This window comes from Pleurodeles waltl, chromosome 11, assembly GCF_031143425.1.
Source record: "Pleurodeles waltl isolate 20211129_DDA chromosome 11, aPleWal1.hap1.20221129, whole genome shotgun sequence".
In the NCBI taxonomy this organism is placed as follows: domain Eukaryota; kingdom Metazoa; phylum Chordata; class Amphibia; order Caudata; family Salamandridae; genus Pleurodeles; species Pleurodeles waltl.
In genome coordinates, this window is record NC_090450.1 from 328,727,617 (window position 1) to 328,754,897 (window position 27,281).

General features: G+C 47.5%; 1 protein-coding gene across 2 annotated transcripts in view; it reads right to left on the reverse strand.

The window, feature by feature from the left end:
* LOC138265682 (galactose-3-O-sulfotransferase 2-like) overlaps window positions 1–27,281 on the reverse strand; it is a 361,079-nt gene that overhangs the window by 15,426 nt on the left and 318,372 nt on the right. The gene's annotated exons all lie outside the window — the stretch shown is intronic.

Sequence of the window (27,281 nt, forward strand, 5' to 3'; positions counted from 1 at the left end):
CTCAGACACCTTTTCACCATGGTGCAAAGGTGTGGGTGCGGCGCTAGACTGCTGGGGGATAGGCAGCTTGATTGTGTGTTAGTGCTAGGTAGAGAGCAGGACAGTGCCATATCTTACTTGATATGGCGCTACCCTGCTTTGACCCTCTCATGCAACCAACCACCTCAACACTTGTGGCAGCAGTGTATTGTGTGAGTTTGTAGTAAATCTACCACTAGGTGCCATTTGGTATCACTCCAGAACCCATCAAGAGGCTGAATGTGCAGCCGGCAAGGCTACTCTGAGGTCAAGTCTGAAGCTAGATGCATGGTGGCTGGTGCACCACCTATCCTTTGTTGGGGTGGTGTCATGAGTCCCTGGTGGTGCTGCTCACTGGTGTATCAAAACAAATACTTGCTGGTTCCCTCAATGCGTATACAACATCAAATCGGCAAAGAAGTACCTCATACATGCAGCGCTGCATGTGATACTTTTAAAGCTGAATATGTAAAAAAGAAATTAATTTTATTTTCTATGCCACTCACTATTTTGCTGAAGGATATCCAGGAATTGTGTGCTATGTTTTCCTCTGCTCGTCTCTGGATGGCTTAACCCTCATATCAGACCGACACATCTCTTTGCAAGATATACTGGAAATTTTCAAAAACATTTGAAAAGTGATTTAGTGGTTTAAGCCCACAACTAAACTCATTCCTTCTGAGACATCACAAGTGTGCTTAGTTTTGTCTTTTTTCCAGTTTCATTTGATAAGATCTCTGAAGTTAGGAAGAATGGGGACACTCAATGGAGACAATCACTTCTTGCTGTTAGGTGCCAAACAACCAAACAACTCTGGCCTTTGCATAACTCTGACAGTCTGAGCACTATTGACAAAGGGTGCTGCCTAGATCTCAACGTAGACGATTCTCTACAGCTGAAGCGCTTGCAACACCAATGACTCATTGGTTTATTGAACACTGTCTGCATTTGGTGTATAGGTGATGTAAGTGTAGGTTTATGTCATGGGAGAGCTAGGTGGCTGAGAGCCAAGCACTAAGGATCTCTTCTTGATTTACAGCGCCATTATCCGAGCCTGTAAAGTTCATGCATGGAAGGAAAGGGCAAAAGGTACAGTTCTCAACCCAGCCGCACCAACAACCATTGTAATGAAACAATTGTTTACCCGATTGACAATTTTGTTTCAGGTCTCGTTCCATGAAGCACATTTCAATCCATTTATCTGGCCATTCTGGGACTTTGTGCCATTGTCTTACCAGAATAGGTACTGATGGATGAAAGGCTCTCATGGAGGTACTGTGCCTTACAAATCCAGTTCTAGCACTGGAGATTCTGATAAATTGTGTGATATATTAAATTAGGGAGATTTTAGAGTTTGGTGAAAAGCTTATTTAAGCCAAATAGGTACACACACTTTTCTTACTCAGATCCATGTTGACAACCCAATGGAAGCGCTGAAAACTGCAATTCTATTTTTGCAAATTCAAATTCGTAATTGTCTAAGCTTACGTTAAAAATCGAGCTGGACTGACAGTGCTGGAATTTTATTTATTTGATATAAGCTGGCAAAAGGGACACACACAAACATCCATAATATGATATGGTTCATAAGGCCCATGCTGTTGCTTGTGAAAGAATGTTTCAATGTTGTCATGGGTTCATCAGCTGGGTAGAGTGTGGTTTCTTCATGGTATGGAATCTTTGGGTGGAAAGTGAATCAGAGCTGAAGATTGGAGAAGGGTTGAAGATGTATGGGGCAGTTGCCCCAAGTTTTTAATCACAAGAGAAACTGTTTGTTTTTTAAGACAATAAACGTTACTTACCTGCACCACAGCCCTGCCAAGTATCACGCATCAGGTGTTAGTGTAGAACATTTTAGTGTGGTGATCCGTATCACTGCACTGAAATGTAAAATCACGCATTAATATCGTCTCCTCTGAGGTCAAGTGGAGGTATTAATGCACAAATCAACTGAGCTGCATTGCGGTGGGGCTGAGCTCGCCACTGCATTGACACCTATCACTAAAGCATGCACACTAGAGGGAATCAGCTAGCCCACCACATACCAACTTACACAAGTGAAAGTTGCCAGGGCAAATACAACCAAAGAGGGCAACCCACCCATGCACAATACGTCACACACAGAAACAATAACACTGTATTTACATCCCCACAGGTATCCCAGCCAATGTCAGCGGAGAAGAGGTGCCAGCAATTTCCAGTACCCCCCACAGAAGAGGCCCACAGTGATGACAACAACTCTGGTAGCCTGGATCTGGATGACCAACCTGGCCCATCAGGGACCTCTGGACAGTTGGTTACCCAGACACAGGAAACACCACTACAGCACCCACCCAGCTCACCCATGCCTCTGTCCCCAAGACACACCAATCAGCAGTGTGTCCACCATTACAGGGACCGCAGGGCACACCTCACACCCAAGAAAATCAGGGACCTGGGGTCAGTGGCAGTGGGCATACTGTCCAGGGGACAGAGACAAAGGACAACAGGGACACTGGGAGGACTACTGTGCACCAGGGGCAGAACAGACCGAGGGAACTGACTCTCCAGGAGGCACTCACCGAGATCCTGGGAGTATACCAACATTCCCAGGATACGCTGGGCCAGATCCTGGACAACGTGGAGGAGAACAGGCAGCTGCAGGAGGGACAGTATCAGGGGATCAGGGAGGACTTGCAGGCTATTAACACCACCCTGGTCTCCATTGCAGGTGTGCTGCCAGACATGGCAAACATTATGAGGGAGGCAGTCTTACAACAACAGGCCCCTGCGACTAGCCAGACATCTGAACTGCCTTCCACCTCTGCTGCCACTGGTGGACAGGAGGCTCCACCATAGGACCAACAGGCACCCAGCACCCCTCCCCCTGCAGAAAGAGAACCACCTCACAAACGTTCCTAGGGATCCAGGTAGAAGCCAGAGACTATTGCCAAGACCCTTGCCAAGAAATTAGACTCTCCTGATTGTCACCCTTGTGTCCCACTCTGTTACCCTGTCCACCTTGAACTGTCATTGCTCCCCTTCCTATGTCCCCTTGGACAATGCACCTGTGTTACAAATAGACTGGAACAATACCCTGGACTTTCCTCCATCATCACCCCATCCCATTGTGCTTCCCCCTCTTCTTCTTAGCACTTCAATAAACACATTTTGAAAAAATACAAGTATGGGGTATGTGAAATGATTTAAGTATGCATTCGTTTAACAAGGTTCAAACATTGCTAATCAACTCTACAGTAATGTTCACATAGGATAGACCTACAGTTTGCTGCAGTGAACACACCAGGAGCGATAGTGGGGCACCAACATCTGCAAAAAGAGTCGCCAAAGGGTACAGGGAGTGGGCATAGAAGTGGGAAATTACAGCCTGCCAGTGACAATGTGAAACAGAAAAATGACAATGAAATGTAAAGTTACACTGTCTTACCTGTGTGTCATTGGAAGTATTGACAAATCACTGCTGTTCTATTGTCCTCATCCTCTGCCTCCTCATCTCCACTGTCCACACGGTCCACTGCTGCCACACGGCCATCTTCAGCCTCCTCCTCCTGCAGAAAAGGCACATGGCATCTCAAGGCAAGGTTATGCAACATGCAGCATGCCATGATTATTTGGCAGACCTTCTTGGGTGAGTAGCACTACAACTACCTAAAATGGAGGTATCCTTAATCTGGTCCGCACCCTATTCCATGGTTATTTTACTTTTGATTGAGGGGTGTAAGGGTTTCTTGATAACAAACATTTATATAACATCCCACGTGACCTTTTGAAAGGAAATTTCGAGGAGTTAATAGACTTCCTGGATTCTTCTGACAAGCTCCAGGATAATGAGTTTATCACTATATGGGCTGGGGACTTCAATACGCCACTATGTAATTCGGAAGCTTCACTTGTGTGTTGTAACCCCACGGAGGATAGAGAGACGTTAACTCACTTTATTCATACTAATCAAGGAGAAGTTTTGAATACTTTCATTTACAAATTCGACCTTGTTTACGCAAGAGAGAAGGCTGCTGCTCATATCCGAAAACATCCACTTTTACGGGGAATCCTAAAGGGAGCATTATTGATTTTATTCTCATTAGTGCCCCTGACTTTCATTTAATTATTGATTTTAAGATAATACCACACTGTGCCAGTGTTCACAATCCAATATGCATTAATCTTGCTTGTAATAGCAAACCGGCCTTAGCTATCAAAGAATTGAGAAAGATTTCTATTTCCAATAAAAATTCTGGTGTACGTACGAAATGGGAAAGGGTAGATCCCAAGACATTTAACCAGAAAATTATTGAACAAAATGTGGACTCCATTAATTTATGCCTGCCGCAACAAACTACCCATGTCTGCTTAGTTTCGGTATATGCGCAATTAAGCTTTGCTATCTCTGAAGCTCTGGTGAGCGACAGGCCCCCTCGGGGTCCAGCGGTATGCCGATGGTTCAACTCTGCTTGTACACAGGCCCACAAAGATTTAAAAAGGACTCTTAGATCCACTCCTTTTTCCCGTGATTTAGTTCGAGGGGCCAGGGCCAAATATTAGGCAGTTTTGGCAGAGAGGAAAAACGAATTAGAACTAGAGTAAGGGATGAGCTTATGGCAGCTGCCGAACTGAAGGACACTACACATTTCTGGAGGGTGGTTAATCACCCTTACTTCAAGGACCAGAATAATAAGGACAATGATTGTCTTATACCAGAAATGGTATGGGTAAACCACTTTATGAGAGTTTTTCAGCCAGATGGTAACATTTTACCTGAAGGGGACGAAAGTGACAGAGGTTTGCGGAATCTAACCTGGTTACTTTTGATTTGTCCTTTGAGTTACATGAGGTTATCAAAGCAATCAATCACTCGAGACCTGGGAAAGCTCCTGGCCCAGGTGAGGTCCCTGTCGACCTTTTTATGTTTATGCCGGACTTTTGGGGCCCCCTAGTTAAGAATATACTAAGAAGTGTAGCAATGAGTAAAATTCCCCACTCATGGAAACTGGCCATTATCATCCCTATTTTCAAAAAGGGTAGTAGGCAAGATCCAACTTGCTATAGGCCAATCTCTCTCATAGACTCTACTGCCAAGATGCTGGGGAATGTGATCCTGACCCGGCTGGAGGATTGGGCAGCAGAGGCAAAAATCCTTTCCCCAATCCAATATGGCTTTAGACCCAATCTGGGCACAGTCGAACAATCGCTAAATTTACACCTTATCCTCAGTAAATATGTGACCGTTAGGAAAGAATCTATCCACCTGTCTTTCATTGATTTATCAAGTGTTTTTGATCTGGTGGACGGAGCGAAGCTCTGGCAAATTATGGAATCCATGGGGGTCGATTGGAACCTTTTGGAGTTAATCAAACATTTATACACTGATTTGACGGTTTCAGTGCAGTATGGCTTGCATGGGAAGAGGTCTTCTCCTTTTCCCTCCTTGAGAGTAGTTAGACAGGGTTGTATTTTAGCACAGTTTTTATTTTTGTTATATATTAAATGGCCTTTATGGTTTCTTAGTAAAATATGGTAAGGACTTTTCCAGAATGGGTGTGAGACATCTCCCTGTTCTTTTATACGCCAATGATGCAGTTTTAATTGCCCGTACAGCCAACGGCCTTCATAGCTTATTGGATCTTGGATCTTTTCCTAATTTTCATGCAAGAAATAGATCTAAAAGTAAATTTTACGAAGACTTATGTTATGACAAGCGGCCCCCGAAATACAAGATCTAAACGATTTACTATGGGCGGGAACATTATAAATAATGTCCAAGACTTTTGTTATATGGGCCTGCACGTTCGTTCCTCCTTGTTATGGAATTCCCATCTTATCATTATAACTCAGCAAATGGTGAGAAACTTTGAAGCAATCTTTTGTTTTGCTCGCAAATTAGGTCACAGACCATTTCACCAGATCGTTAGGCTTTATACATCAAAATGTGTATCAGCAGCTATATACGGGGCGGGTTTGTGGGGCCATACCAAAGTTGACTCTCTCCAATGCGCTGAGAATAAATTTGCACATAGACTATTGATGGTACCTAAGAATGTAGCAAATTTTGTATGTTATGAAGAAGTGGGATTACTGCATATTGAGGACTCGATTGATGTTGTCCCACTTTTACTGTGGTTGAAAGCCTGGTTAAACCCGGCGGCTAGCCTGGTACAAGATTGTCTGACTGACTGTATCCATTTGGCCAATTTTAACAGGATTCCATGGCTCTCATACCTGCATACTTATTTCCGGAAGTTAGGCTTGGAGAACATGTTTATAAATCCAGAGTCACTGCCTCTAAATGCTAAAGATCTGGTTAAAATACAATACATTGAGTATACTTCGAATTAAAGATTACAAGGCGCCCTGAAATTGAAAACTTTTGATCCTTATGTCCAGATCTCAACTACAACTCTGATGGAACCTTATTTAACCTGGTTCCCAAATTCCTCAGAATACTCTCTTCTTGCTTTATTTAGATTAAATTTGATACATTTTAGAGTGCCCTTTCTAAAGCAAAGTACGTGGCAAAAGGTGCTCCCAAACTGTCCTTGTGATAGCATCTCTAAACAAAGCACGTGTCACTTTCTTTTAGTCTGTTCACTTTATGCTGCTCCCAGACGTACATTTATACTGCCAGTTTTACGGAAATCATGAATTACATCCTATAATGATGCACTGATGTATGCACAACAATTGCCATCAATTCAAATTTGTTATGCTATTTAAAACATTTTAAGACTAGCTATTGCTATCAGGAAACAATATGAATTGGTGGAAATAGCCATACCTTAATTTAGGCTGGAATTGTAAAAGATTTGAAATTGATTAACTCTGTTACTGTTTTTAGGCATTTTACGAGAACGTTGATTTATTAATTTGAAATTAGCCTGTATTTTAGACATACGAGACACATTTCACAAATATTGCTTCTCATTTTAGGCACTGCGTTTTTTAAAATAATCTTTTTAAGCTATGTTAATGTATTTGTGCTTTTATGTTATATGCAGAATAAAGAATTTTGACTGACTGACTGAGTAGCACAAGGATCCACCTGTTAGATGGAGGCACCGAAACCTGGCCTTCAGGAGGCCAAAGGTAGTTCAATTATGCTTCTTGTTCACCCATGTGTCTCATTGTAACGTTCCTCTGCCTTGTCCTGGGATTCCTCACAGGGATCAGTAGCCATGATAGATTGGGGTTACCTGCAAATATTGATGGACAACATTTAGCCACACACTATGCCATATGGCCCACACCATACCCATACACCAACATCCACTGGGTGGGAACCAGGGCTCACCTATTAGCAACACCCTGTGCCTCTGTAGTTGGGCCATCGCATTTGGGATGCTGCATCATGCACTGACCCAGGATACTTAGCATTGACGTGGAAGATGTACTGGTTCGCCAGGCACACCATCTGGACATTCCTTGAGTGAAAACTCTTTCAATTTCTGAACACCTGAGGGGTGGGGACAAATGCAATATGTGTGCCATCAATTGCCCCAATGATGTAGGGTATATGTCCCATTGCATAGAAGTCAGCCTTCACTGTGGACAAATCTTCGACCTGGGGGAAAGCAATGTAGCTGCACATGTGTTTAATCAGGGCAGCCAGCACTCTTGTCAGCACTATTGAGAACATTGGCTGTGACATTCCTGCTGCCTAACCCACTGTCACTTGAAAAGAACCAGTTGCCAAGAAATGGGGCACAGATAGGACTTGCACAAGAGAGGGAATCCCAGTGGGGCGATGGATAGCAGATATCAGGCCAGGCTCCAGTTGGGCACACAGCTCTGTGATTGTGGCCCTGTCAAGTCTGTAGGTGAGGATAATGTGCCTGTCCTCCATTGTTGCCAAGTCTACCAGGGGTCTGTACACAGGGGTATGTCTCCAATTCCTATTTATCCGCAGCGGTAGCAATTTATGGGGCAAAAGAGTGAGGAGCCGGTCAAAAACTGAACAATGGGGCTACATCAGAACTTAGCATGCTGTTCACTTGTAATGGGTAAGTGTGAATTGTCAAGTATGTCCAAATTTCATCAGTGACGCAGCAAATATCCAGGGCATGCCCCCCTCCCTGAAATGGCGTCCGTCTGTCCTGTGTGGAGGGGCAGGAGGAAATGAGGTATGTCCGCTGAAGTTGTGCACCATTGCGGGAGGTGATCGGAACTCCTCATTGGATAACATTGGGTCCTATGGCAACAGTATGCACCGCCGCGGACGTGACTGCCATTTTCTATCACATCCCTCACTTGCTACCTGATCTTCAACAGGAGAGGACCTACACTGCATGTGCTGCTGTGACCTGTGTCTGGAACCGGTCACAAACTGTACATTGTAGCCACAACAGTACAAATCATGATGTTAATTTGAAATGTATAAGTGTCATTTGTTCTGTATGTCCACTTGTGAACTGTGACGCAGTTATAATCCAGGGCCTGCCCCCCCCAAAACGGTATCCACCTGTCCTGTGTGGAGGGACAGGTGGAAGTGAGGTAATTAAGTTGATGTTGTGCGTTGTTGTGGGAGGCAGTCGAGAACCGCTTTTCAGCGCCGCATTGGATAATATTGGGCCCTATGGGGTACAGTGGCCAATGGTGATGTACGACGGCGGTGAGGGTATGCACCGCCGGGGACATCACCACCATTTTCTATTTGTTCACTCACTTGCTACCTGACCTTCAACAGGAAAGGTCCCACACTGCATGTGCTGCTGTGACCTGTGTCTGGAACCTACCATGGCGTGTGTGACTGGGGAAAGGGCCCCTGCCTTCACCCCGGCAGAGTTGGAGAGACTGGTGGATGGGGTCCTACGGACTTCTATCTGGGCCTCCAGACCAACAGGTGGGTACACTGTGAGCACAATGCATCGGACATGAATGCATGGAGTGGTGTGTGTGAAGGCCTCATTTAGGGGGGGTTGGTGGATGTCCCCGGGGCGGCATGCAGCTTGTGTGCTGGGCCATGTCTGTGTAAATGGGGATGGGAAGGGGTATGGTGGGCCATGAGTGTAACAGGCAGGATGGTCTGAATAATACCTTTCCCTATGTGTCTTTCCTCTGCAGGTCAGTGCCCATCAAAAGAAGGGTATATGGCGTGCCATCGCCAAGGACATGCAGACTCTGGGGGCCTACGGCAGGCAGAGCACCCACTGTCGGAAACCATGGGAGGACCTGAGATGCTGGGCACAGCAGAGGCCCAGCTGGGGGTGACCTCCCAAGGAAGAAGGGGTGCCCGTCAAACCCTGACTCCCCTGATTGCCCGCATACTGGCAGTGGCCTATCCGGAGCTGGATGAGCGCTTGAGGGCATCACAGCAGCCACAAGGGGGTGAGTACAGTGCCCATCATTACTACTTACTCCTGGTGGGGCGGTATCCGGGTGGGGGATGAGTGTCTGTGGGTGCCCCTAAGCCAGGCCTGACATTGCAGAGTAGGACCCATGTTGGGCAGGGTTCTGATGTGATATTCCTCCTACCTAGCTTGTAGGCATCCACTGCTGGGCAGGGCTGTGCGGGTCCCAGGTATGCTGCAGTTGGTGGTATATGTCCCTCCCCATGCACTGGTGACTAGCATTGTTACTAGTAGTGCATTGCATAGTGTGTAGGCCTGTTCCCTGTGTGAGGGTGCTGTGTACGCCAATGGAGGTGTTGGTGTAGCCACTGACCCAGTGTATCCTTTGTCTCTCCCCCCCTTTTTGTTTTGGCATCCTGTCCTTATGTGCATTAGCATCATCTGGCGGAGGAGCAGAGGCACCGGCGATAGAGGGAGCTTCATCCCACAGGACCCAGACGGCAGAGTCCCCTGACGATAAGGGCACCAGCGGGACGGAGGGCGAGGGGAGCACCACAGCAGGGACTGGAAGGGACAGTTCGGACACAGATGCCTCCTCTGATGGAAGCTCCCTGGTGTTGGCAGACACCTCTGTGCCCACCCCAGCTACAGGTACATCCACCACTACCGTTACCAGCACCGCTCCCCCAGCAGTCCTCCATCAAGTTTCCCATGCCCACTCACCCAGGAGGGTGGGCATCTCCTTTGCCCCAGGCACCTCAGGCCCTGCCCCAGGTAGCCCTGCTGCCCTGAGTAAGGAGGCTATGGACCTCCTGAGATCCATCTCTGTTGGGCAGTCAACCATTGTGAATGCCATCCAGGGGCTGGCAGCCAAAATGCAACAGACCAATGCATTTCTGGAGGCCATTCACACTGGCTTGGCGGCCCAACAGAGATCAATCCAGACTCTGGCCTCCACTCTGATGGCAGTCATTGTCCCTGTTTCCACCCTCCAAATTCCTCTTCCAAGTACCATTCCCCTCAACCCCAACCTATCCCAAGCACACAGGCAGACCATCATGCACACAAGACAACACACAAGAGTGGCACAGGCAAACACAAGCACCACACTTCATCCCACAGGCACTCACACAAACACCATCCAGATGCAGACATACCAACATCCACTGCCTCCACCTCCCTCCCAGTTGCATCTACACTCACACCTTCATGCACTACATCCTCATCCACTACCGCCATCACCAGCACACCTATCAGAACACACACCTCACTGGCAGACATCAACCCAACAGCCAAACACATGTCCCCTGTGTCCCCTCCCACTGTGTCTGTCCCCCCCAAGATACACAAACATAAGCACTCAGACACCCAACAGCCATCTACCTCATAATAGCATCCAGCCCATGCACCCACACACAGCAGACACCTCCTACAACCACTCCCTCTTCCTCCACTCCCAAAACCTCTCACTCTTCCCGCCCCAATGTCCCTAAGAAGCTTTTCCCCTCCACCATTGACCTCTTCCCTACCCCTCCCCCCATCCTTCATGTCTGGCCAGGGTGGCTAATGCCCAGGCAAGCAACTCAGCCACCCAATCCACAGGCCCAGTAGTGTCCACAGCTACTCGTGGTTGTAAAGGATCCAGGGTACCAGGCAGCCTCATGGAAAGGGTGCCTGCCCCAAGTGCTGGCCGGAAGGGCAAGGAGCCATCCCCAGCTGCTGCCAGGAGGGACAAGAAGCCATCCCCAGCTGCTGCCAGGAATGACATGGGGCCTCCACTAGCAGGCAGGAAGGAGAAGGGGCCTGCACCAGCAGGCAGGAAGGACAAGGGGCCTGGTGCTGGGCCTCAGTCAGAGCCCCCACCACCAACCATGGTTGTGCAGCCGTCCGAGGCTGCAAGGGATGGACAGGAGCTTCCCCCACAACCAGCAGCAGCACCACCACCACCACCAGTGAGCAGCAGTCCGAGGTGGCAGGGGATCGTCTGGAGCCTCCCCCCACCACTAACTGCAGCAGCACCACCACCAGTGGGTAGCCGTCCGAGATGGCAGGGGATCGGCTGAAGCCTCCCCCACGACTAACAGCAGCAGCACCACCACCACCAGTGGGTAGCCGTCCGAGGCTGCAGGGGATGGGCAGGAGCCTTTACCCACCACTACCAGCAGCACCAGCAACACCACCACCAGCAGTGGGTAGCCGTCTGAGGCTGCAGGGGATGGGCAGGAGCCTCCCCCACCACTACCAGCAGTAGCACCACCACTACCACCAGTAGTGGGCAGCCATCCGAGGCTGCAGGGGAAGGACAGGAGCTTCCCCCCACAACCACCACCACCAGTAGCACCAGAAGTGGACAGTCATCTGAGGCTGCAGGGGATGGGCTAGAGCTTCCCCCCTCAACCACCATCAGCAGCAGCACCAGCAGTGGGCAGCACCACTGCCACCAATGAGCAGCCATCACCACCGGCGGACATTCTGTAGACCTGCCTCCATGGGCTGTTGTGTGGCCTGCCTCCTGCAAATCCTCTGGATATGACACCCAGCTGAGAGACTGTGACCTTGCACTCCCCAAGATCTGCATCACAGGGCACGATGCCCCCTCCAGAACCAGTGGGGAAGACACCCACTCACCCCAACCTCCCCAGGATGAAGAGTACAGGGCACGATGTCCCCTCCAGAACCAGTGGGGAAGTCACACACTCACCCCATCCTCCCCAGGGTGAAGAGCACAGGGCACAATGCCCAGGGAAGACACCCACTCACCCCATCCTCCCTAGGATGAAGAGCACAGGGCACAAAGCCCCCTCCAGAGCCAGTGGGGAAGACACCCACTCACCCCATCCCCAGGATCTGCATCACAGGGCACGATGCCTCCTCCAGAACCAGTGGGGAAGACACCCACTCACCCTATCCTCCCCAGGATGAAGTGCACAGGGCACAGTGCCCCCTCCAGAACCAGTGGGCATGTCAACCACTTGAGAGACTGTGGCCTTGCACTCCCAGGATCAGAAGCACAGGGCATGTTGCCCCCTCCAGAGCCAGTGGGCAAGTCACACACTTGAGAGATTGTGGTCTTGCATTCCCCAAGATAGAGCAATGGGCATGTTGCCCCCTCCAGGCCCAGTGGTGTTGTTCTATCTGCCGGCTGAGGTTCCCCCCATTCCCCGTCCCCCTGAGGTGCCTGCCTATTTTCCAACTGATGCCCCTGCAGTGTTCTCTCCAAGTTGGTGCAGGAGACGAGTGGGGCCTTGGACTTTGTCATGTGGCCCTGTGGCCCAGGCACATTGAGGACTGGGCAGTGTCCCTTGAATTGTACATAAGTATATACTTTTGGACTGGATGTTTGTATTTTTATTGTATTTATATTATAACACTCATTTTCATCTATTCATGTTGTCCTTGCATTATTCCTGAGGGGTACAGGGTAAATATGTTTTCTTACTGCATCTGATTGTCTGTATGGCGTTGGGGTGGGTGTGTGTGTGTGTTGCATGTGTGTGTCACTCTCGTTTTCCTCCCCCCTCCCTTGTGTGCTAGGTGGCAGTACTCACCGTGGTCGTCTTCACCGTCGTTGGTGTTCGTGGTGGAGCAGGACGTAAAATATAATCGGAAATATTTGCAGATCGGGCTCCATGGCAGCGTGGTTCTTCCCTGTGTCTCCAATTGTGAATCCTTTCCCTTCTGAGGTCAGTTTCCGCCAGGCTTTTAATGTTGTTGGTACCACCCCAGAAAAGGTGGCAGATTGGGTTGTCATAATACGGTGGGTGGAACATTGTCTTCCGCCTGGCTGTAGGTGGCCATGCCGTGGTGCCTGTTGTTTCTGCCCTGGCGGTCAGTGTGGTAAAGTGGCTGTCCATCTGAGCTCTTTCCGCCATGGTCATAATTTGGCGGTATTTACTGCCAGCCTGTTGGCGGTGTTACCAGCACTTTATCACCAACCGCCAGGGTTGTAATGAGTGTTAAACTTTTTCCACTTTGGATGCGTAGTGTACAGCACAGCACACATGGAATGTCAGAAAAGTTTGGAGAAATAAAAGCATTTCTCCGGGTTAACACCACTTTAAAAAACCCATTGTTTTGTACTGAAACCTGCCCACTATTGGTATTAGAAAGGACTATGCATCAAAACCCATTAAAACTCATGAATGGTTGAATGGGAATACCCATGTGCCACCCATGTACCATCCATGGAATTTGAGGCACCTTTTGAGTACAAAACAAGTTTTGTGTTGGAAAATAAATACCAAAAATACTAAGCAACCAGACTGCACCAGTTTGCCTCACTTTTGTGACCCACACTTGGAGCCTAAAATTGGTAAATCTGTTCCCTGGTGGGTTTTTATCTCAAGTCGCCGAGGGTTGTACTGCCATGTTTTAATCCCTGTTTGAGTGTAATTTCTTTTTTGTCCATTATCATCACATTCTTACAGAGACGATACTTCTTCATGCCTTTAATACTCTTTTAGAGCCACCTACTAAATTACAGAACACATAAATCGCAAAAAATATATTATAGAGCTGTAATATGTTCAACCACAAAATGAATGATGTTAGGGTGGACTGTAGAAGGGGAAAAAAGTTACTGTCAATAATGTTTTGGCCTCTCCCATTGGACCTCCTTCAGAACAGGATTGTTTTTCGAGAGCTCTCTCTTTAAAGCATCATTTTCAGCATCATAAACAAATCTGTTGGTGACATTTATCTTAGGTAGCTGTATTTTAAGTAGAAGTCTAGAAAATAAAAATTAAAAGGTCGACTGGTAGTTTATAATATGGGTATATCTGACCTTTTAAAGTCTACTTTGAATAAACATACAATTTAATTTCAGTACCACACGTGCACTCTGGATAAATTGAGCGGGGTGTAGCTTGGTCAGTAAGACTGTGGGGAGGGGGATGTGGTGATCTTCAGATTTCCCAACAATCACTCTGGCACATAAGTGAGAGAAAGCACATTATTTTGTGAAATAACCAGCATTTTTTAAGTATTATGAAACGGAGAGAGGGAAAGAGTTTGTTGCGTTTTTGTTTGTGTGTGTACAATTCCTGGTGAAATCCAACAGACACCCCACCCCTGTACTTAACTATTTAGCAAAAGATACATTTGTTAGGGGGTTGTAACACCCCGCACACCCCTCCACCCGCAAAAGCAATATCCCTGAAATTGAGATAGATTATGGTACATTGATCTGGTAAGATACTGTAGTTAACCATTTCTTTGTTTATTGTTTGAAAGTTTCATTGGGATTTAACAGTGTGTTATTGGTTCTATGAATGTTAATAAATGTTATCAGTCATGTAAAACAGGAGAACATTCTGCTCTTTATAAGAAATATGCTGATTGTATTGTTGCAAGTATAATGGTCATAGTTAATGTGCTGAAACCATATTACAGGCTAATACTGTGAAAGAGAAATACATCTAAACATATATCACCTACTGGCGACAATATATTACCTACTGGCGGTCGCCAGTAAGTAGCTATAGTTAGGACCTAGTTTCCGTAGAAAAAGCATTTTTTGTTTTGCCAATAACTTTGGAGGCGTATGACGGATCATCACAAATTTTTCAAAACTGGTTTGCCACTCACTTCAGCTGCTGTCTTAAAAGTTTTGGGGTAATTCATCAAGCAGGTGCAGAGAAAAAGGAGGTGGGGCCCAAAAAGCATTTCCCCATGCAATTTCCCAATGGGATTTTAGACACAACTTCAGCCCAAACCACTGGACAGAATTAAATAGAATTTGGCAGAAAGTAGCTCTTGGTCCTGAAAGTGCCCTTTTTAGGTGGAGCCTAGACAGTGCGCATGTGCTGTCTCTCAACATGTTGTAATCTACTTCTGTGGGCTTTCACCACGCCGATCACTTTCGTTCATTCCTTGGCCTGCCTTTCAAAATCCCATGGATTTTGTAGGCACATGCTTTACGTTTGGCCCGCCTTGAGGCTGCTCTGTTACCGCCTTGGAGACTGACCCTGTTACATGGATTATTGCACGATCACCATATACTTTAGTGTGGCACACTACTTTTTTCTTTTGCCTTGCTGCTTGGCACTCCGTGTCTGTATGTTGTTTCTTCCTCTTCCTTGTTTTTAGGGCTTGCTGCTGTTTCTTTGTGGTGTGTGCACCCAAAGGCTACAAGCTGGATGGGGGTTCTTTTTTATTTATTTCGTTTGGGACATTTCAAATAGCACCAACTCGATCAGAGAAGCGCTTTAAATGAGTATCACTTATGTACGTGAAGTCTCATATAGCGCAAACTCGATCAGAGGAGTGATTTAGCAGTTGAAAAATATACAAACTGGTGCATTTTAAAGAGAAAAACACAGAAATCCTAAACACAGCTTTCCCAGCACAGTGGGAGAACCAATACTACAATATTCACTGCTCCCTGGAAACTCGCCTCATAATGCTTTGCAGGATGTTTCTTTTACAAAACATTTGGCCCATAACTCAGCTTGTGGTGGTCCTACAACAATAGGACCACCACCAAACTGTTCCGCACCACACACTCTTTCTGTCTCTGGGTCTCCATACTAGTTTGGGGGACCGCAATATAGTAACTTCTCCCACCATTCATTGTCTTTCTTAGCTCTCATTGCTGGAACTTTTGTTTTACGGCTCGGACTACTTTGTGTTTTTAAGGGCCTTGTTTGTCATATCATTGCAGTAGTCCTGCTAATAATATTCTAGCTGGCTTGTTAGGCCTGACAATGTGTAAGGCATATGCCCTATAAGAGTTAATTATATGGTTACACTGCATTACTTTCTGCCATTCTCTTTTGGTCCTCTCTAGGGGCTGACTACATGGTTACATGAGTAACCATGAGTAGCCCCAGACCTCACCTGGTCTTTGTCCACTTCCCCGCTGCTGCCCAGCATGGAGGAAATGCTCTCGGCCCCCCAGCTAAGCAGCATGGTTCCAGTTCGCTCCTGCTCATTCCTTGGTCATTGCTTCTTTGCCTTTCTTTGATGCACTTTTGCTCCGTTCTGCTTCTCTGCCCTAACTGCCTCCTATTCCTCGTTCCCCCTTTCGTCTTCGCTTCTCGGTCTTTCTCTATGCACTTTTGCTACATTCTGACTGTTTGCCCTTTTTGCTCTTTTCCTTCTCCCCCCTTTGGTCTTTGCATCTCTGTCTTTCTGTGAGCACTTTTTGCCTCTTTTGCCCTTTTTGCTGTTTTCTTTATTGTTTTCCCCTCCTTTTTCCTTTCACTCCGTCTCTCTTGCGCTTCTGCCCCGCTCCCCTCGCTGCCACCCCCCGCTGCCCATTGGGCTTCCTGCTTGTTTCCCGCCCTCTGACCCGGCCCCTCGCTCTTCCCAAGACTACATAATAGAGGCTTCCGCGTGGCCGCGCCGCACCAAAAGCAAGCCCTTCTGCGCCCGTCTGCGCCCATTCGCACCCAGCGTCAGAATCCCTGGACCTCCCAACCACCGTCGCTACTCCTTCAACAAGATCTTCAGCCTGAGACAGAAGACTTGTTCTGACCACTGCTGCACCTCCTCGCCCTGAGTCACCAAAGGCCCTTTTTCCTGCCGCCGCTGCCACTTCTCCTGCACATCAAGACCCACTGGACACATCTCTCAGCTCCCCATTGGCCACAATCCTCAACTCCAATGCGCACTACCCAACATTCAAACCCCCAGAAAACACGCCATGGAAATCTGGGACATCGTAACCACCCTCGCCCCCGAAGTCATGTTTATCACGAAACTTGCCTCTCCCCCCCTTCCGTCCCAGACATCACCACAGCCACACCCCTGTATATAGGACGGTCCATTACAACCGCGCAAACAGAAAAGGGGGAGGCATCGCCGTAATCCACAATCCACAAAGGCTCAATCAAACTTAACTTCCAGAGCAAGCCAGACCCTAAAACCACCATCAGAGGAACCCTCGCCTACATGCCCCCAGGTCCCTGCCATAAATTCTGCAACACCATACCAGATCTCTGCACCGCCCTTGCGACCCCAACCACTACATCCTTCTGAGCGACTGTAGGAAAGTAGCCTCTTTCTAGCATGGTTACCCCCACTTTTGGCCTATTTGTGAGTGTAAGTGTGTTTTTACTGTGTCACTGGGATCCTGCTAGCCAGGACCCCAGTGCTCATAGATAAAAACCTATGTCAGTGTGTTTTGCCTGTCTCACTGGGATCTTGCTAGCCAGGACCCCAGTGTTCATAGTTTGTGGCCTAATATGTATGCCTGTGTAGTGCCTAACTGTGTCACTGAGGCTCTGCTAATCAGAACCTCAGTGCTTATGCTCTCTCTACTTTTAAATTTGTCACTGTAGGCCAGTGACTTCATTTACCAATTTCAATTGGCACACTGGACACCCCTTATAAGTCCCTAGTATATGGTACCTAGGTACCCAGGGCATTGGGGTTCCAGGAGATCCATATGGGCTTCAGCATTTCTTTTGCCACCCATAGGGAGCTTAGACAAACCCTTACACAGGACCACTGCAGCCTGTGTGAAATAGTGCACATACTATTTCACAGCCATTTTCACTGCACTTAAGTAACTTTTAAGTCACCTATATGTCTAACCTTTACTTGCTGAAGGTTAGGTGCAAAGTTACTAAGTGTGAGGGCAACCTTGCACTAGCAAAGGTGCCCCCACATAGTTCAGGGCCATTTCCCCAGACTTTGCGAGTACAGGGACGCCATTACCCGCGTGCACTACATATAGGTCAATACCTATATGTAGCTTCACAATGGTAACTCCAAATATGGCCATGTAACATGTCTAAGATCATGGAATTGTCCCCCCATTCCAAATTTGGTATTGGGGAGCCAATTCCATGCATCCTGGGGGCTCCACTGTGGGCCCCCAGTACGGCCAAACCAGCTCTCTGAGGCTTGCACTGCAGCTACAGCTGCTGCCACCTCACAGACAGGGTTCTGCCCTCCTGGGGTCTGGGCAGCCCGGTCCCAGGAAGTCAGAACAAGGCATTTTCTCTGAGAGCAGGCTGTTACACCCTCTCCCTTTGGAAATAGGTGTTACAGGCTGGGAGGGGTAGCCTCCCCCTGTCGCGCCGCTGTGCGCGGCACGAGCCGAACATTCGGCTCTGGCTGCAGCACGCGTTTCCCAGACGCAACGCGCCCCAAGTCTACTGTGTGCTATCAGAGGCCCCAAATTGGGAATGGGGCCTCGTTCTTTTGCTGTGCACCGTGTTTTTGGGCATGTCTGACCCCCCACTCACCTGTTCTTTTCTTCTCTTTTCTTTTCTTCTTTTCTTTGGTCATCTGGTTGTGCCTTCCTTTATGTTTTTTCCCCCTTCCCATGTTACCATTCTCTTCCCAGCATTCCTTGTTCCCTATTCTCTATGGTTCCTAGTCCATTCTGTTCTATGTGCTTTTCCCTATCTAAGATGGTGTTCTTTTACTTTCTGTTGGTCGTTTCCTGTTTGTTGGAATTTAAGAGCTGTGATTCTTTCTCTCCTTGCGCTGCAACACTTTCTGTTGGGATGTTATCTTCGCTCCTGCTTCCTTGTATTCCTGTGCTGGTTCTCGTCAGTTTAGAATACTTTTTCCTGTATTTGCTCTTGCTGATATCTCTTCTTTTTGTTCCTATTTTAGGAACATATCTTTGTGGAGGTTCTTTCCCCTTTCAGGGTTTTTTTTCCCTCTGGCACTACTTCTGAGGGACACAGCCTGCTCTTGGCGTACCCATTGCCTGCAGCAACGTGGCTACCATAAAGAGTCGCCCCTACTTGGGCCAAGGCCGAACATTCAAGAACAGGATCCACGCCACTCGCTCTGCGGCCTCCAGGGTAAAGCAGTACGTAAGTCGTGACACCCCCAGCCTCTGGAAATGCTTTGAAGGGCCCAGATGGTGCCCTCCTTGCATAAACCAGTCTACACCAGTTCAGGGACCCCTTCTCCCCTGCTCTGGTGGGAAACTGGACAAAGGAAAGGGGAGTGACCACTCCCCTGTCCATCACCACCCCAGGGGTGGTGCCCAGAGCTCCTCCAGTGTGTCCCAGACTTCAGCCATCTTGCTTTGCAAGGTGTGGGGGCACTCTGGAGGGCTCTGAGTGGCCAGTGCCAGCAGGTGACGTCAGAGACCCCTCTGGATAGGTCCATACCTGAAAAGGTAGCCAATCCCCTTCTCAGGGCTGTTTAGGGTCTCATGTGGGTTCTCTTCAGATTCTGCCTGCAGGTTTCCTTCAGGAATCCTCTGCAACAACTTCAGCATCCTCTGACCTCGGATCAACCGCAGCCTGCTACAAGAAACACTGTAACTGCAACAAAGTGTCTACAAGAGACACTTTTCTTCAGCAACCTCAGCTCCAAGTCAGCAACTTCAACTGTTTCCATGGTGTGCATACCCTGGGGACTCCCTGTCTTCATCATGCACCAGAAGGACCGAAGAAATCTCCAGTGGAGTGACAAAGTTGCTGAGTTGTTCTCCGGGGGCGTGGGACCTTCTTTTGTTGTGCTGCATTAACCGCATTTTGCACCTCCTTTGAACCCAGATCCTGCAGCTTCTGGGGATGCTGGCTGGCATTCTTAGGGCTCTCTGAAGTGCTGAGAGCCCCCTCTTCCTCCTCACATAGAGTTGAGGCCCACAGGTCCTTCCTGGGTCCATCCAGTGCCATTTGGTGAAAAATGCACTTTTGCCGTAGTCAAGGCTTGTTGGCACCTTCCAACACGAAATCTCATCTGCAATGATCTTCACACTGTGGGACATCTCTTGCATCATGCAGGAACCTGCTGGCATCTTCATAGGGTGCATTTCTGCAGTCTTCAACTAACCAAGGACTCTTCTTTTGCACCCTCTTCTCGGTTGGCAGGGGCTTCTGTCCTTCCCGGAACTTCTTTCGACTTCTGGACTGGTCCCCTTCCTTTGCAAGTCTTCAGGTCCAATAATTTATCAGTTGTTCTTTGCAGACTTGGTTGACTGCTGCAAAATTCCAAAAATGAGGTAAAGTGTGTCCTAAGGAAACTTGCAGTACTTTACTCCTGCTTTTCTGGGGTGGGGAAATGTACTTACCTTTACTGTATTCTTACTCTCCCTGCGATTCTGCACTCACTACCCTTGTCTAGGGGGGGATTTGTGATTCACAATTCACTTTTTTAGTATATGGTTTGTGTTGCCCCTACACCTATTTTCTCCCATTGCATTATATCGGATTTCCTACTGTTTGCATTGTTCTATGACTATTTACTTGTCTAATTTTGGTGTCTAGTGTATATGTTGTGTATAATACTTACCTTCAGAAGGAGTATTGTCTCTAATATATTTTTGGTACTGTGTCACCCAAATAAATACCTTTATTTTTGGTAACAGCGAGTATTGTCTTTACCTGTGTATAATTACAGTGTAACTGTAAGTGGTATTGCATGAGCTTTGCATGTCTCCTAGTTCAGCCTAAGCTGCTCTGCTATAGCTACCTCTATCAGCCTAAGCTGCTAGAACACTGCTACATTCACTAACAAGGGATAACTAGACCTGGTGTAAGGTGTAAGTGCCCAAGGTACCCACAACAAACCAGGCCAGCCTCCTACAGTGACCTAAACTTCCACCTAGAGAATCCGAATGACGTCAGCTCCTCCTCATTCCTGGAAAACATGAGCATCATCAGCCTCTCCCAACTCGTCAACTGCCCCACCCACCGCACAGGTCACATATTGGACCCTATCTACTCCACCACCGGTGGAGCGTTTTTCTCCCACACCACCGAGCTAATCTGGACTATCAAAGAGAAATCTATTGCCCTGGAGAACACCCTCCATCCTCCCCCAACGTAACTGTAGAAAGTTGTCATCCTCCTCCTGGATTTCGACCCTCAAGGAAACCGGGCATAGCCCCAGAGACACCCTTGAACACCAAATAAGAAACTTCTCCAAATGGATTGCCTCCACTGCTCCCCTCAAGAGATAACCGTCAGCAAACACACCAAGACTGCAAGCTGGGGTATCCCAGAACTCCTGACCCTCAGATGACACTGCAAGAAACTCGAGAGACATTGGCGCACTGGCAAGTCCCCCGCCAAACTTGGTGCCTTCAGGGTCACCCTCATCAAATACCACCAGGGACTCAGAAATGTAAAAAAAGAAGGACTCACCACCCGCATGGACGCAAGCACAAAACACGGCAAAGAACTCTTCAGCAGTGTCAGAGAGTTTTCCCAGCCCTCCTCCACAGAAAACCCGTTCCACCCATCCCAAGCGCTCTATGACAAGCTTTCAGACTTCATTCACCACAAGATCATCGACATCTACAATAACATGAATCCCCAGCCCACGATCATTCACCTCCTCTGCACCTTAAGTCACAGCCCCCCCAACTGCACTCTGACTGGAAACAACTCTCCACTGAGGACACAATGTCAATGTAGACATTTTGCAATGAGTTTATTGAGAAATGCTACAAGATCTAAGAGTGAATGTATGTTTGGCATAAAGAGTCTGGATGGACAGAGTTGTGAGGACATGAAGTGGCCTGTTGACTGCGGAAGAACTAGAAAAGATGAGGGAAGAAAAGAGGCAAAGAGTTACCCGGTGGCACACATAGTTATACACCAGGACTCAGCATTTTCTTCCCAGCCTGCTGTACAATCCTTCTCTGCACCAGGTTGGCTTATGCAATGCTGTCTAGTATGAGTGTCATTCAGACAGCATTAACACACCAAATATGTGAGTATAGCACCAGTATGGAGACATGCCTAAACAAATAGCATGAATAGGAGGGAAATCCTGCACATCATCTTCTTGTTTGTGAGGCACTGAGGAAGTGTGCCTAGCACTTTGTTGATCACCTTATAGCAGTGCCACCTTTCTTGCCCAAAACCAAACTCTCCACTCAAAATGAAAATAATGTGAATGGCCATGAGGCAACAGCCTATACATTCAAAACAGATATGAGCTGACAGTGCACTTGTGTCCAGATGGTGTGTGAAACTGGAATCAGCATAATTCTTTTTTCCAAAATGATTGGACAACATCCTCGGGACAGGGTATCATGTCACTCACCCGATAGATTGCGGGAGTGCAGGCATGCCTTGCTGTGAAGAGAACTGAAAAGGACCTTTGCATACAGTGGCTTGTACAATACTCAACATGCCTCAAAAGACCATGGCTGAAGGATGCCCAGACCCTTTTTTTAAGGAACTTGTATCACCAGACATTAGCAGAACAATCATGATTAGCAGCAGAAGCATGTGGGTGATATACACATGTACAACACCACATTCCCCCCAAAACACACACAATAAAAGACAGACCTACAAAATATGAAACCAAATGTCTATTGGGCAGTCTTGATATTCTGGATAGATTTTGGGGTTTTTCGTTGAATTGTATAAAGAGCGTGTTTCCTGTGATGCTGCTGAAGACAGGCTGATGAGAGGTGTACTACTCTGAGTTGGTATAGTGACCAACCCATTTCTTCGCAGTACAGAGAAAACATAGGATCTTCAACACCTTATTATTCGGCTGACGGTGACTTGCTTGCTAGTTTGCCAGAGGTCATGGCAGCTCCTTGGAATTTCCAGAAGAAAGTTATGTGTCACATGATTGTCTCTATGCCTTTTTCCACAGTGTCCAGAGTATCCTTCCTACAGTCCATGAGGAGATCTTCAGGGGGAGCTTGAGCTTACTGTAAAGGAGGTGTTTTTTTCAAAAGCATTGTGTCAACTGTGGCCATCTTGTAGCTTTGGCTCTTCTCCAGACAATACATTGTTCATTATGGTTAGAGTTCTTTCATGAAAAGGAGGCTCAGAGGTTCATGATGAATTTGTAGGAATAGCATTTCAGACCACTCGTCCATGCCACAGGTGAGTCTTTGACCGCACAGTTGTAAACTGTGGTGTTTAATGGTTTACTTTTTAGGAACACATATTCAAGCACTTTTAAATTCTATCCCAATATATGGGCTATGTGAACACAGTTTGCTTGTGTTTTGATAAAATATTCTCCCTCAAGATTGGCTTGGTCTTCTGGTGCTTTATCCTCAGCCAGGCCAGATACAGAGCCATTTCCTGGCTCTTGTCCATTCTTAACTCTTGAAATATGCCAGGGGAAGCCATCACCTTGTCAAATTTAGGACTCATTGAATCTGCTGAAGAAAAGTCTATGATTTCCATTTCTGGATATTTGGAACAGTCATATTTAATCTCCAGCATGTGTCACCCATCTGGTAGTGAGCCAAAGGTAGTCCTGAACCCTTGTATACTGTCCACTGGGACCTCAAACCTCTGTCTGCAACATCATCCCCAATTTCATTGCCCCCTCCCCATTGTCTCAAAGGACTATTGTTCCTGGGCGACCTTAACTTCCACCTTGATGACATAACTGACCCTAACTCTGCCAACATCCTTGACAGGCTGAACAATATCAGTCTCTCCCAACTTGTGCGTGACCCCACACACACCACAGGACACACGCTTAACCCATATTGCCCTCCAGCGACCACATCATATACAGACACACCAATAAACTCAAATGGACCAACCACTCAATAGTCCACTTCATCATCACAACGCCCATGTCCTACCCCCAACCCAACCCAACGCCACCCATTGCAGCTGGAACAAGGCCTCAGGGACAGAATGGACCAACACCCTCAACCTGCCAAAACACTACAGCAATGTCAACCAGGACAATAAAAGCTTCAACACTTGGATCACTGACTGTGCTGACATTGTTGCCCCCACCAAGAACAAGAAACACAGAAGATCCACCACACAAGCCAGCTGGTACACCGAGGACCTCAGGACAGCCAAGCACCACTGGAAGCACTTCAAGAGAAGGTGGCGCACCAACAAAGACCCAGCCGACAGAACCACCTACAAATCACCACTCAACCTATACCACCACCAACTATGTGAGATGAAAAATAACCCTTGCATTGTGCATCAAAGCTAATCCCAATGACAGAAAGGAGCCCTTCTGCATGGTCAAGGAATTCACCAACCCCATAACGGCGACAAGCAACATCCCTCCCTCTCAGGACATATGTGACAGCCTTGCAGATTTCTTCCATCTCAAAATCACCAAAGTCTATAGAAACTTCAACCCCCAGCTGAAGCATGTAGATTTTATCAATGTTTATACTTCCACACACACTACCATCCCAAGGCTAACCACCTGGAACCACCTCACCACTCAGGATACCATCATAAAATCCATCTGCTCAGGGGCCCCATCCAGCCCATGCCCCCACCATATCTTCAACCTAGGAGTATGCAGGCTCGGCCTCAAACTTTCCACTCTACTCAATACCTCACTGGATTCTGCCACCTTCCCAGAAGGCTGGAAGCACGCAGAAATCAAATCCTGCTGAAGAAACCTTCAGTGGACCCCAACAAACCCAGCAACTACAAGCCCACCTTCTTGTTCCCTTTCCCAGCCAGTCATCAAAAAAGCCATCAACCAACAACTCACCATCTACCTGGAACACAATCACCTCCTGAACAACCCCCAATCCCATTTCCGCAGCAACTACAGCACAGAGACAGTCCTGATCACGGCCAGAGATGACATGCAGACCCTCAAAGACAAAAGAGAGACAGTCACCCTCATCTGCCTAGTTCTCTCAGCAGCTTTCGACATTGTCTCCCACCACATACTCTTTGCCAGACTTCGCGACATAGGCATCCAAGAAGCTGCCCTCAGATGGATCACCTCCTCAACTCATTGAAAGAACACACAAGTCCACTTTCCACCCTTCACCTCCTAACCTAAACCAATCATCTGAAGAGTCCCTAAAGGCTCATCACTCAGCCCCACCCTCTTCAACATCTACATGTCCCCCTTACCAACATAATCATATCCCATGGACTCAACATTATATCCTACATGATGATACATAACTCACCCTCTCCCTCTCTGAAAACGCCACTGCTGCCAGAACCAGTTTCCTCCAATGCATAATCAGATGTGCCAATTTGCTGAGGAATCACTGCCTTAAGTTCAACACAGACAAGATGGAAGTCTTGATCTTCAGCAGTGACTACTGCCCCTGAGATGCCTCCGGTGGCCCAAAGAATTGGGACCCACTCCAGCCCCAGCTGAGCACACTAGGAATCTGGTTATCATCCTGGACAGCAAACTCACCATGAGGCCCACACAGTATCATCTTCCTGCTTCTTCATCCTGTGCATGTTACATAAGACGTTCAAATGGCTTTCCCAAAATGCGAGACGCACTTTCACCCAAGTCCTCTTCACCAGTCAACTATGGAAACACCCTCTACATGGGAATTGAGGCCCACCTAGTTCAAAGTCTACAGACCATCCAGAACGCAGCAGCAAAGCTCATCCTAGATCTCCCTCGTCACACCCACATTACCCCTCACCTCAAACTTTCAATTGGCTCCCAGTTCAGAAGAGATGCTAGTTCAAGCTCCTCATCTACACGTTCAAGACCCTGCATGACTCCAAAGCTGCCTACATCAACCACTGCCTGAGATTCCACAAACCCTCCAGACACCTCTGCTCTACCTCCCTCGCACTGGCCCATACCCTCAGCATACAGCGCAACAGAGCATAATGCTGTTCCTTCTCCTACCTCACAACTAAAGCCTGGAATCACCTCCCCCTGCACCTCATTAGCCCCCCTACTCAACAGGAGTTCTGTAGGATGCTGAAAACCTGGCTGTTCGACTGAGACCCTGGAGCCTGCCAGCACCTGGAAACCCTCACAGGTCACAAATCACGCTCTATAAGTCGACTGATTGATTGATTGACCCATGGGTGGTGCTAAACCTTCTCCATAATGATCAGTGCTGGTGATTCATGTAGGTTTCTTGTTAGGCCAGGTATGCAGTGTCCCACTGTTTCCTCCACCATCTGGTCCAGTCCAGGAAACCATTCATTGAAGAGGAGTTGAGCACTGGTTCTCATAATTCCCTGATGTGCCAAGTGTGTGAGCTGGACAGTTTGTTGGGCTAGAAGGCTGGTATGGACTAATCGGAATCCTCTGAAGAGACAACCCTCTGATGTTGTTGTAAATTTGTGGCACGCATGGTGGAATGCTGAAGACAGAGTCCAACCATGACCGTGCACATTGACAGGATCTCTTGAATGGCATTCCCATTATTCTGTTGAATCACATTTATGGCTAGTTGCTAGCACTCAATGGAGTTGGTGGCTGTTATGATACCACTCAGTGACATGGGCAATGGACTGGATCAGTCAACAATAAACCAGACATATCCCAGTGTCTCCCGGACATCTTCTGCCTCACAGTCTGTCAGTGGAGAATAACTACGCTTGAAGCTGGAGAAACCACGTATTTATTGTCAGCAGGGATTTAGCTGAGGATTCTTTGAAAAGTGGAATTAGGCTCTATCTTCAGTGGCTACTAGGAATTAATGGCCATGGAAGTGTAGATGAAAATGGTGACACCTGCAGTGATGGCTTCTTTCTCAATGTGCGAGCAGTGCTGCCCTGATGGAGTCACTGCTCTTCTTGCAAATTCCACTGAAGCCCATTCACCGCATCTATATCTTTGAAACAGGATGGCACCTACTTCTGTGAGGCCCGTGTCTTTAGCCATTTCTGTGTCTTTATCTGGATCAAATAACTTATGGATCCTCTCTGTGGAGCATCCTTCGGTGGCTTGAAAATATACTTTTCTTTGCCCCATCTCCATAGGACCATGATTTTTGCTAACTCTTGCAGGGGCTCTGCATTCTTAAGAAACTTTTCACTGATGAGGAAAGTGACACAGTTATAATATTCACTACTTTAGTGGCATGAGGTGTTATACCTGGACATAACTTCTACCCATAGATGCTAAACTCTGTTTTCAGCAACACACAATTATTTTTGTTCAGGGTGAGGTCACACTGTCTAAGTCTTTGAAGTATACCCTGATTTGGGTGAGATGATCTTCAATTGGCTCTGAATGCACCAGGTTATTGTTACTCATGTTTATTACTCCATTTAGCCTTGTGACCACCTCTCTGATGCTGTTTTGAAACGTTTCTGCAGTGCTAGATTTTCCAAAGTTCCGTTTTTTATAATGATATGTAAAATGCAA